Source organism: Lynx canadensis, chromosome B4, assembly GCF_007474595.2.
Source record: "Lynx canadensis isolate LIC74 chromosome B4, mLynCan4.pri.v2, whole genome shotgun sequence".
Classification (NCBI taxonomy): domain Eukaryota; kingdom Metazoa; phylum Chordata; class Mammalia; order Carnivora; family Felidae; genus Lynx; species Lynx canadensis.
This window is the reverse complement of record NC_044309.1, coordinates 78185316-78195950: the sequence shown is the minus strand read 5'-3', so window position 1 is coordinate 78195950 and position 10635 is coordinate 78185316. Positions and strand designations below refer to the sequence as shown.

Sequence of the window (10635 nt, the reverse complement as noted above, 5' to 3'; positions counted from 1 at the left end):
ATGGTGGTGCCACTGCCCCCACCCTGCGCTCCTCCTCCATCCCCGGGGTTTGTGCTCTCTTTCCTGCACACCAGGAGTCCCCAGCCACCTTCTCTCTCAGGCTGTTGCATCCTGGTACATCTATTTCCCATGTTCCTGCTGAACCTTCTGGGCTTGTGGAAAAAGATATGCAAAAAAATGGTTCCCCTACTTCTCGCGGAGGTTCACCGTGATGTACAATGAACAGATGGCAAGCAAGAAGCGCGAGCTCTTCAGCAACCTGCCGGAGTTTGCGGGCCCCTCCGGGAAGCTCTCTCTGCTGGAAGTGGGCCAACTTCAAGTTCTACCCGGCTGGATGCAGGGTGACTTGTATCGACCCCAACCCCAACTTTGAGAAGTTCTTGATCAAGAGCGTCGCCGAGAACCGACACCTGCAGTTCGAGCGCTTCGTGGTGGCTGCGGGGGAGAACATGCAGCAGGTGGCCGATGGCTCCGTGGATGTGGTGGTCTGCACCCTGGTCCTGTGCTCCGTGCAGAACCAGGAGCAGATCCTCCAGGAGGTGTGCCGAGTGCTGAGGCCGGTGAGTGAGGAGGAGGTGGAGGAGAGCCATCTTCACTGTGAGCAAGGCTGGATACCTATGGGCTTCAGGCACAGCTCCCACTGAGGGTGACCTTAGGCAAGTCCCTTCACTCATTCATTTATTCACCTACTTTTTTTTTTAACATTTATTTATTTTTGAGACACAGAGAGAGACACAGAGAGAGCAGCAGAAGGGCAGAGAGAAAGGGAGACAAGAATCTGAAGCAGACTCCAGGCTCTGAGCCATCAGCACAGAGCCCAATGCAGGGCTGGAACCCACGAACCGCAAGCTCATGACCCGAGCCGAAGTAGGATGCTTTAACCAACTGAGCCACGCATTTATTCACTTATTTATTCAACAAACATTTGGAGAATGTTGACTATGTGCAGCAACCCAGTATTTCTGGAGTGATCGATTCATCTCAGAGAGGTCAAACGACTTGCACAAAGGCACATAGCTCACAGAAATGGCAGAGACGCAACTAAACTTCAGGCACGTTAACCTCTAGGTTAAGAACTAGGCCAGAGAGCTTCTCCCCGTGCCACTGCTCTGGTGTCTTCCAAGTCCTATCACAGAGTTCGGTCTTCTAAAGATGAGAACAATGAACCCCCCACAGGGCATGCCAGAACATAGCCCTTCTCCAACAAAGGAGAACTTGCAAGGACGCAGATAGCTATCTTTATTTATGGAGCATGTTCGGTTTCTACTTTGGGGCCTCGGGAGTTATCTGCATACCATGGCCTAGCCTTTTTTCTGGTCAGTCATTTTTTGTTCGTGAAAAAACTACCGTGGGAAAGAAAGGAGGAATTGGGGAAAGCAGTTTCTCTAGAGACATGGCCTCACCTTACACCTTTGAACACTGTTAACTTTTCAGTGTTTCTTACTCCATGGTCTTTAATTATGAAGGCAATTAATCAGTGCATCCCAACTGTTCAAGAGAATTCAAAAAATCAAAGAAGAACATGGGGAGGGGGGAGGAATGCAAGTTCTCCTTTATTTGCCTAAATCCCTCTCCCTGATCCCGGACCCCTAACTCTTTAATTCCCTACCCTCCTCCCCTCTTTGCTCTTGACCCCATCAGTGTCTCCATCCCATAGCTGAGGCTTGGTTGAACTAATCTGTAACTTTACATTCTGGGGCACCTGGGTGGCTCAGTCGGTTGAGCATCTGATTTGGCTCACGTCATGATCTCATGGTTTGTGAGTTCGAGCACCAGCGTCGGGCTCTGTACTGACAGCTCAGAGTCTGGAACCTGCTTCGGATTCTGTGTCTCCCTCAGTCTCTGCCCCTCCCCTGCTCGTTCTCTCTCTCTCTCTCTCTCTCTCTCTCTCTCTCTCTCCCCCTCTCTCTCCCTCTCTCTCTCAAAAATAAATAAACATTAAAAAATTTTGAAATAATCTGCAACTTCAGGTTCAACCTATTACTAAAAGTTTTCCCCCTTGTGTCCTCTTTCAAAGATCTTTGCTAATATAGAACATAGCTTAGAATCCGTTTATCTCGTCCATTTATTTGCTACAGATTTTAGTCGATTTACTGCTCTCCACTGTTTCCCATTCTCTTTGCCTTTCTCTACCTTGAGGTTATTTTGTGTTTTTTCAAATTTAATTTTCATTTGTCTTAACTACCTTCTTGAGTCGTTTCTTGAGAAACGGTTCACAGAGACATCCTTGCAAGGTCTGAAAAATGTCTCCTCCCTCATGCTTACATAATATTTTGGCCAAGATTTGTGAATCTGAGTCCTTTCCCCCAGAAGTGGTGAGGGAGCATTGTCCCATGAGCCTGGGGCTTTTCAAGTTGCAGGCAATAGTCTGATTCTCTTTCTCTTTCCATTTCAGGTCACCTGTGTTTATTGTTTGTTGTTTTTATGCAGGGAGGCTTTTAGGATTCTCATTTTGGTTTTCTTTTCCACTTTTTCTTTCTTTCTTTTTTTTTTAAGTCCTGAAAATTCACCAGGAAATGATTAGGTGTATATCTTGTTTGTATTAATCTTGCTAGGCATTCAAAGAACAGTTTTTACGTTAGTACTCAAGTCTTTCTTTTAGCTCAGAGAAGTTTTTCTTCTCCTGTTTCTGTCTTTATTAGTTCTTTTCTATTTGTTCTTTTCTCTTCTTCTGGAACAGCTGTCATTCAGATAGAAGATCCCCCTAGCTTTGGCATCCTCGCGTTTATCTTTACACTCATAATTTCCATTTCTTCATGTTTGTATTCCATATTGTAAGATAGCTCCCCCATTTGATCTCCCAGAAGACTTCGCCTGTCACTCAGCAATATTTGTTCTACTTTTCATTTTCTCTATTGAATTTTAAACTCAAGATTTTTTCTTAATTGCCAAAACCTCTTTCTTAGTCCCAGACCATTCTTAGCAATATGCGGTTGAATCCTCATAAAAGTATTTCTGTTGAGGGGCGCCTGTGTGACTCAGTCGGTTAAGCACCTGACTCTTGGTTTACGCTCAGGTCATGATCTCACGGTTGATGAGTTTGAGCCCCACACTGTCAGTGCAGAGCCTGCTTGGGATTTTCTCTCTCCCTCTCTCTCTGCCTCTCCCCTGCTTGTGTTTTCTCCCTTGCTTTCTCAAAACTAAATAAATAAATTTTTTTAATTTTTTTAAAAAGAAGTATTTCTAGAGTGCCTGAGTGGCTCAGTCAGTTAAGCATCCTACTTCAGCTCAGGTCATGATCTTGTGATCTGTGAGTTCAAGCCCCACGATGGGCTCTGTACTGACAGCTCAGAGCCTGGACCCTGCTTCAGATTGTGTCTCCCTCTCTCTCTACCCTTCCCCCACTCACATTCTGCCTCTCTCTCCCAAAAATAAACATTAAAAAAAAGAAGAAGAAGCATTTCCGTTGGGGGCGGGCACCTGGCTGGCTCAGTCAGAGGAAAATGCAACTCCTTTTTTTTTTTTAACTTTTAAGAAAAAATTTGTCAACGTTTATTTATTTTTGAGAGACAGAGAGAGACAGAGAATGAACAGGGCAGGGAGAGAGAGAGAGGGAGACACAGAATCTGAAGCAGGCTCCAAGCTCTAAGATGTCAGCACAGAGCCGGACGCAGGGCTCTAACTCACGAACCATGAGATCACGACCTGAGCCGAAGTCAGTTGCGTAACTGACTGAGCCACCCAGGCGCCCCAGAGGAGAGTGCAACTCTTGATTTTGGGGTCGTGAGTTCAAGCCCCACATGTAGAGATTACTATAATAAATAAATAAATAAACTTTAAAAAAAAAAAAGAAGTATTTCTGTGGGGGCACATGGTTTTCAAGTTCTATTTGTTCCGTTCCCATTTTCCCCAGTAGGAGGCACTGACTCTGATTGTGCACATCGGCGTTGTCTCTTCAGGCTGGCAGCGAGGGGGCAGGTAGACATTTCTCCTCGCCTGAAAACTGGAGAGAGCTTCTAGGTTCTTCGGGGGCTCCGGGTATGAACAGATAAGGGCAGTTTTGTCCCATCTCAGGCAGAGTGGGTCCTCGCTAGGGCGACCACTGTCAGTAGGTTTAGGGGGCTTCTCCCCAGATCTTTTGCACAGTGGCCAGGGCTGAGTCCTTTCCTGGCCCTGAAGGAGTGGATCTACTCACTGAGATGCCTCGGGGGTGGAGGGGGTCTTGGCCCTGCTGGGCAAATAAGCTTCTACCCGGCCTCTGGTTCCTCCTTTGCTTCCTGTGTAGCCCTCTTCTTTCCCACCACGGGCTCAACATTCAACTTGTTTGCCTTAATTAGTGTGTTTAAAAAAACCTACAGTTCTCCTCCTGCGTGTCCCCTTTACTACTCACACAGAGCACTTCACTTCTGACACTTCCAGTCACAGGGAGTGGGAGTCTTTCCCATACAATGCAATTCTGTGACACCAGCTAGGTGTCCTGTGACCTAACTCCATTCTGACCCTATCTAGACTTGAGATGGTGTCAGCTCCCACAGGCTCAGGGCTCGGTCCTACCAGGCTATCCCTCTTCAGAGATCTGAGGCTTCCACGGCCCCCTCCCTGGATTCAATTTGCCAGAATGGTTCACAGAACTAAAGGAAACACTTATGTTTACCAGGTTATTAAAGGATGTGATAGGGGCGCCTGGGTGGCTCAGTCAGTTAAACGTCCAACTTCGGCTCAGGTCATGATCTCACGGTTCGTGGGTTCAAGCCCCGCATTGGGCTCTGTGCTGACAGCTCGGAGCCTGGAACCTGCTTCGGATTCTGTGTCTCCCTCTCTCTCTCTGCCCCTCCCCCACTCGCGCTCTGTCTCCCTCTGTCTCAAAAATAAATAAAAACATTAAAAGAAAAAAAGGATGTGATAAAAGATACGTATGAACAACCAGATAGGGCAAAGGGCAAAGTCTGGGAGGGTCCTGAGTCCAAGAGCTTCTGTCCCTATAGGGTTGGGGTATGTCACCCTCCCAGTACGTGAATATGTCCACCAACCTGGGAGTCCCCCCAAAACCCCGACTATTAGGATTTATGGAGGCTTCCTCACATAAACACGATCAATTATTAACTCCATTTCCAGCCCCTCTCCCCTCTCTGGAGGACAGGGGTGAGGCTGAAAATTGCAAGTTTCTAATCATGCTCGGTTTTGTGGTCGGCCCCCATCCAGCAGCCATCGGGGAGCCCATCCAGAGTCGCCTCAGTAGAATAAAAGATGCTCCCTAGTGCTCTTATCACTTAAGAATTTGGGGCTCCTGGGTGGCTCAGTCAGTTGAGTGTCCAACTTCGGCTCAGGTCATGATCTCACGGTTCATGGGTTCAAGCCCTGCTTCGGGTTCTGTGCTGACAGCTTGGAGCCTGGAGCCTGCTTTGGGTTCTGTGTCTCCCTCTCTCTCTGTCCCTCCCCCACTCGTGCTCTGTCTCTCTCTCTTTCTCTCTAAAAAATAAATAAACATTTAAAAAAATTAAAAAAAAAGAATTTACAAGGGCTTAGGAGCTGTCCTAATGTTCTTGTCCCTTAGGAATTTACAAGGGTTTTAGGAGTTCTGTGCTGGAAACTGGGATCAGAGAGCAATACACATTTTTTTTTTTGTATTATCTCACAGTCAATTACGATTTGTTCTACTTTCTAGCTTCCAGAAGCATTCTACAATCATCTCCTTTGCTGTTTTCTCGGTCTTATGTGTAATCGGTTCTGCTATAACACAACATAAGCATTCCTAAAAAACACCCCACCGTGCAAAACCCTGCAACACGACCACAGGGCTTATGAGGGAAAAAATAGGGTTCGGAGCACAATACTTAAAAACTTCATCAGTGACACGTTAAAAAAAGATAAGAACCTAATGAAGATGGTAGCACGGTTTTACACATACGAAATGGTTAAGAAACACATAAAGACTACAATAAATTAGGCATTTTACCTGGAAAGAGACTCAGTTGGCTTGTGGACGTGGGCATGGGAAGGGTTGCAGCTTGTTAGCTACGGTGAGGTTACTGCAAGTTACCCGCTAGAGGAAGGTTATCTGAAGTCCAGTGAAGGGTGGTCCCGCCTGGTGTGGGTGGGCGGCACTGGATAGATGTTACAGTTGTACGCATTTTGTTATTCCTACACGACCCAGTTAAACTGGGTGCAGTTTTCTGTGTTCATCCACGTTCCTCACAGACAAAATTGTGCATGAGGAAACCTGAAATGCATACTACGCACGAATTGATCCATAATATATCGTGTCAAAACCAATTCTCATTTTCAAAACAACAACATCTAAATTTTTATTTGTTTTAATTATTTATGTTTATTTATTTACTCTGAGAGAGAGAGAGTGAGCACAAGTGGGGGAGGGGCAGAGAAGAGAGACAGAATCCCAAGCAGGCTCCACGCCATCAGTGCAGAGCTCGATGCGGGGCTCGAACTCACAAACTGTGAGATCATGACCTGAGCTGAGATGAAAAGTCAGATGCTTACCAACTGAGCCACCCAGGTGCCCCTCAGTTTTTAAAATAAACAAACCTCACCTCAGTGTCGTGGGTTTCAGAAGGGAGCAGAGTTAAATATGTGTGTTCAGTCTGCCAGATTTAACTGGAAGCTGTCGTTTTTTTTACCCGAATGTCACCCACAAGTAGACAGCAGGATCTTAGGACCTAAGGACTGGTGACTCTATCTGCACGTCCCCATTGTCTGGCACAGCATCTGACCTTCATTTGGTGCTCACTAGTGTTTATTAAAAACAATTGACAGGAGGAGAGCCTGGGTGGCTCAGTTGGTTAAGTGTCCAGCTCTTGGTTTCAGCTCAGGTCATGATCTCCTGGTTCATGGATGGAGTCCTACTCGGGATTCTCGCCCTCTCCCTCTCTCTGCCCCTCCCCCACTTGTGTTCTCCCTCTCTCCCTATCTCTGTCAAACATAAACGTTTTATTTAAAATCTGTAAAAAAAAAAAGTTGACATGAAAGTTGTTGTGTAACCATTGAATGCATCAAACACAAAATATTTGTGTAAATTTATGAGGACAGACTCTTTTCAACAGATTCCTGTCTCCAGGAGATGCCCTTGACTTCAAGGAACATACAGCTGCCAAACATTCCAGCTGGAATTTCTCCAGTCAACAGTCCTTCAGCCCAGCTAGACACTTCCTGTTTGAAACCTAACAAGAGAGACCCAGAATGCTCTGGAAGGGGCTGCCTTCTCTCGGCCAACATTGCAGCAGGGAGCTATCTCTTCCCGCTATCTCCACATACACTGACATGGGGAGAAAGTACGTAGGCACCCCATGAGCCTCTGCGCATCAGGGCTCAAGGCCCACCTCTGTCAGTCAGGCTCCAATAAGGAGACAGCAGTCACACTATTTGAACAGAGAGAACTCAATGTAAGGAATTGTTAACCCGGTGTAGAGTGTTGAGCGGGCACTTGAAAGGGTAAAAAGAGATATGATGGGACAGGCCCAAGGGGAAGCAGCTACCATAACTAGGTCTGAGGGAACAAAGAAAAGAGATTAGGATTGTGTCCCCAGCAGGAGCAGGCAGGGGCCCTGCTGGTGCAGTAGCCAGGGGAACCAGGAGAGGGCTTCCTTTCTTCCTGCCTAATCCAATTCCAAAGCTACTAGGTGGGAAAGCAGGCATCCAAGCCAAGGTTCCTTGGGGGAGTTTCTTGTCCCAACACAGAAGACATCTGTGCTGAGGACAGTGGCTGCAAGGGGAGATTGGTTGTACACAAAGGAATGCTGGAAGAGGGAAACTAGAATGAACCATGTGGTACTGAGATTCAGATTGAAGGTATAAGCGTGCTCATGACCTTCAAGATAGACAAATACATGAAAATACATAGATTTTGGGGTGCCTAGGTGGCTCAGTTGGTTACGCGTCCGACATCGGCTCAGGTCAGGATCTCACAATTGGTGGGTTCGAGCCCCACATTGGGATCTGCACTGACAGTGCAGAGCCTGCTTGGGATTCTCTCTCTCTGTGTCTCTCTCTCTCTCTCTCTCTCTCTCTCTCTCTCTCTGCCCCTTCCCTGCTCTTCTTCTCTCTCAAAATAAATAAATACACTTAAAATTTTTTTTAATCACAATAGACTTTAAAAAAAGAAACTACATAAATTTAAACTGTATATGTGTGTATACATATACACATATGCATATATATACATATAGTCCCTTACTTTCTCCATTGATGATGTTTTAGATTTTATAAAATATTATGTTTACTCTATATATCATATATGTCCATTAAGTCTCTTTATCAGTTGATGGGGGTGGGGGGAGAGGAAAGTGGGTGATGGGCAACGAGGAGAGCACCTGTTGGGAAGAGCACTGGGTGTTGTATGGAAACCAATTTGACAATAAATTTCATTTTTTTAAAAAGTCTCTTTGTCTCCACATTGTCCACTACCTGAACAAGTTTAGAATCACTGATCTAGAATGTTGGTCTAGAATGTTGGAGCTTGAAGGCACACTCATTCCTGTCTTAAGGGTCAAAAACTCATGGACAAGATTTCAAAAGCCATCAGCCCAGATCATGATTTCTAAATAGCATTCCCCCTACAAAAGAAACTAAAGTTCCCTGGAGAAATGGCTAATTCTAGTGCTGGCAGGAAAGACACCACAAAATGATTCAGGATCATCTTCATCCAGAAAGTTAGGAAGAGTTTCAAGAATGGAGAGGATTAAAAAAAAATTTTTTTTTAGGGGCGCCTGGGTGGTTCAGTCAGTTGAGCGTCTGACTTCAGCTCCAGTCATGATCTCATGGTCAGTGAGTTTGAGCCCCGCATCAGGCTCTGTGCTGATAGCTCAGAGCCTAGAGCCTGCTTTGGATTCTCTCTCTCTCTCTCTCTCTCTGCCCCTCCTCCACTCACACTCTGTCTCTCTCTCTCTCTCTCTCTCTCTCTCTCTCTCTCAAAAATGAAATAAAAACATAAAAAAATTATATTTATTTTTGAGACAGAGACAGAGTGCAAGCAGGGAAAGGGCAGAGAGAGAGGGAGACACAGAAAGAGGGAGACACAGAATCTGAAACAGACTCCAGGCTCCAAACTGTCAGCACAGAGCCTGACGCAGAGCTCAAACTCTGGAACAGTGAGATCATGACCTAGGCCGAAGTCAGACGCTCAACCAACTGAACCACCCAGGTGCCCCTTCACAAAGTGCATTTTAAATACAAAGAGGAAAAAAGTAACTTACAGTGGTGGAACCTGGAAGACAGTCATCAAAGTTAACATCACCAGGGAGGCCTCGGGTGGCTCAGTCAGTTAAGCGTCCAACTTCGGCTCAGGTCATAATCTTGGAGTTTGTGGGTTTGAGCCCCGCATCGGGCTCTATGCTGACAGCTCCGAGCCTGGAGCCTGCTTCGGATTCTGTGTCTCCTTCTCTCTCTGCCCCTCCCCTGCTCATGCTCTGTCTCTGTCTCTCAAAAACAAAAAAACATTTAAAAGATTTTTTAATATTAAAAAAAAAAGTCAACATCACCAGAAATGGAATAAATTGAAATCGTGCACTGCGTGATAGAATTCAGCACCTATCACTTCTGCGATACTCCTGCCAAAAAGGCATAACACAAGTCTAATCACGACAAGACATCAGACAAACCCAAACCAAGGGACCTTCTACAAAATAGCTGGCTTATCATCCTCAGAAGTGTCAAGGTCATGAAAATCAAGCTCAGGAACTATTCCAGACTGAAGGGGACCAAGAAGACTGACAACCAAATACACTAAGGCCTGATTTTGAATGGCATCCTTTTGCTAAAAAGGACGTTATTGGGACAACTGGTAAAACTCGAATAGGGTCTCAGGATCAGATGGCAGTAATGTATCCATGTTAATCTCCTGATTTTGATGGCTGTAATGTGGCTAAGTGAGAGAGAGAGAGAGAGAGAATGTCCTTGTTTGTAGAAGATACACATTAAAGTAGTTGGGAGTAAGGAGACATCAGGTCAGCAACTAACTCTCAAATGACCAAAAATTTTTTTTCTTTGTACTATTCTTGCCACTTTTCCATACATTAAAAATGATTCCAAAGAAAATAAATGCAAAAGTTTATTTCAGCTGTGGCCAAAACTCTGACGCTTTATCTCGCGAAAAACAAAGACTGTAGCCAGTTTGATCGGCCAAACCTGTTCATCTTGACGGTCTGGGTCAGGCTGCCAGGCGTGGGCTGGGCAAACAGTTCTCTGTCCAGAGGATCAGACTGGAGGTAGGGCCGGGGAGGGCTGGAATGGCAGCTTGAGCCATGGTTTATGCAAGGAAACTCAGTACTGAGCATTCAGGAGGACATTAGAAGCTATGGCCTCTAGGGTTTGGGATAGGAGAGGAAGCAAGCCAGGATTCTTTCCACACCCCACTAGGACTAAGCTCATCCTATCCAGCCCCAAAGGCTCAGAGAATGAGGAGCCCAAGGAAGAGAAGGGGAGATAGTGAGGGAGAGTGGAGAGAGAATATAACCTTTGATTTCTGGTATCGTCACACTGTTGACACATCAGTATGTATTTAATCCATAAAGTCATCAAATTCTGTTGTCCTTGGACCTCTGTGCCATTTCCCTGGGTTGTGTCCCCAGCAGGAGCAGGCAGGGGCCCTGCTGGTGCAGCAGCCAGGGGAACTAGGAGAAGGCTTCCCTGAAAGCAGGCATTCCAGACGCTAGTCACGCAGGGTTTAAGAGGGTTTTTTTCTTT

The 10635-nt window shown here is 45.9% G+C and overlaps 1 pseudogene; it reads left to right on the top strand.

Annotated features, from left to right (window-relative positions):
* Positions 1–7214, top strand: LOC115518704 (annotated as a pseudogene).
* Positions 7215–10635: the final 3421 nt, after the last annotated feature.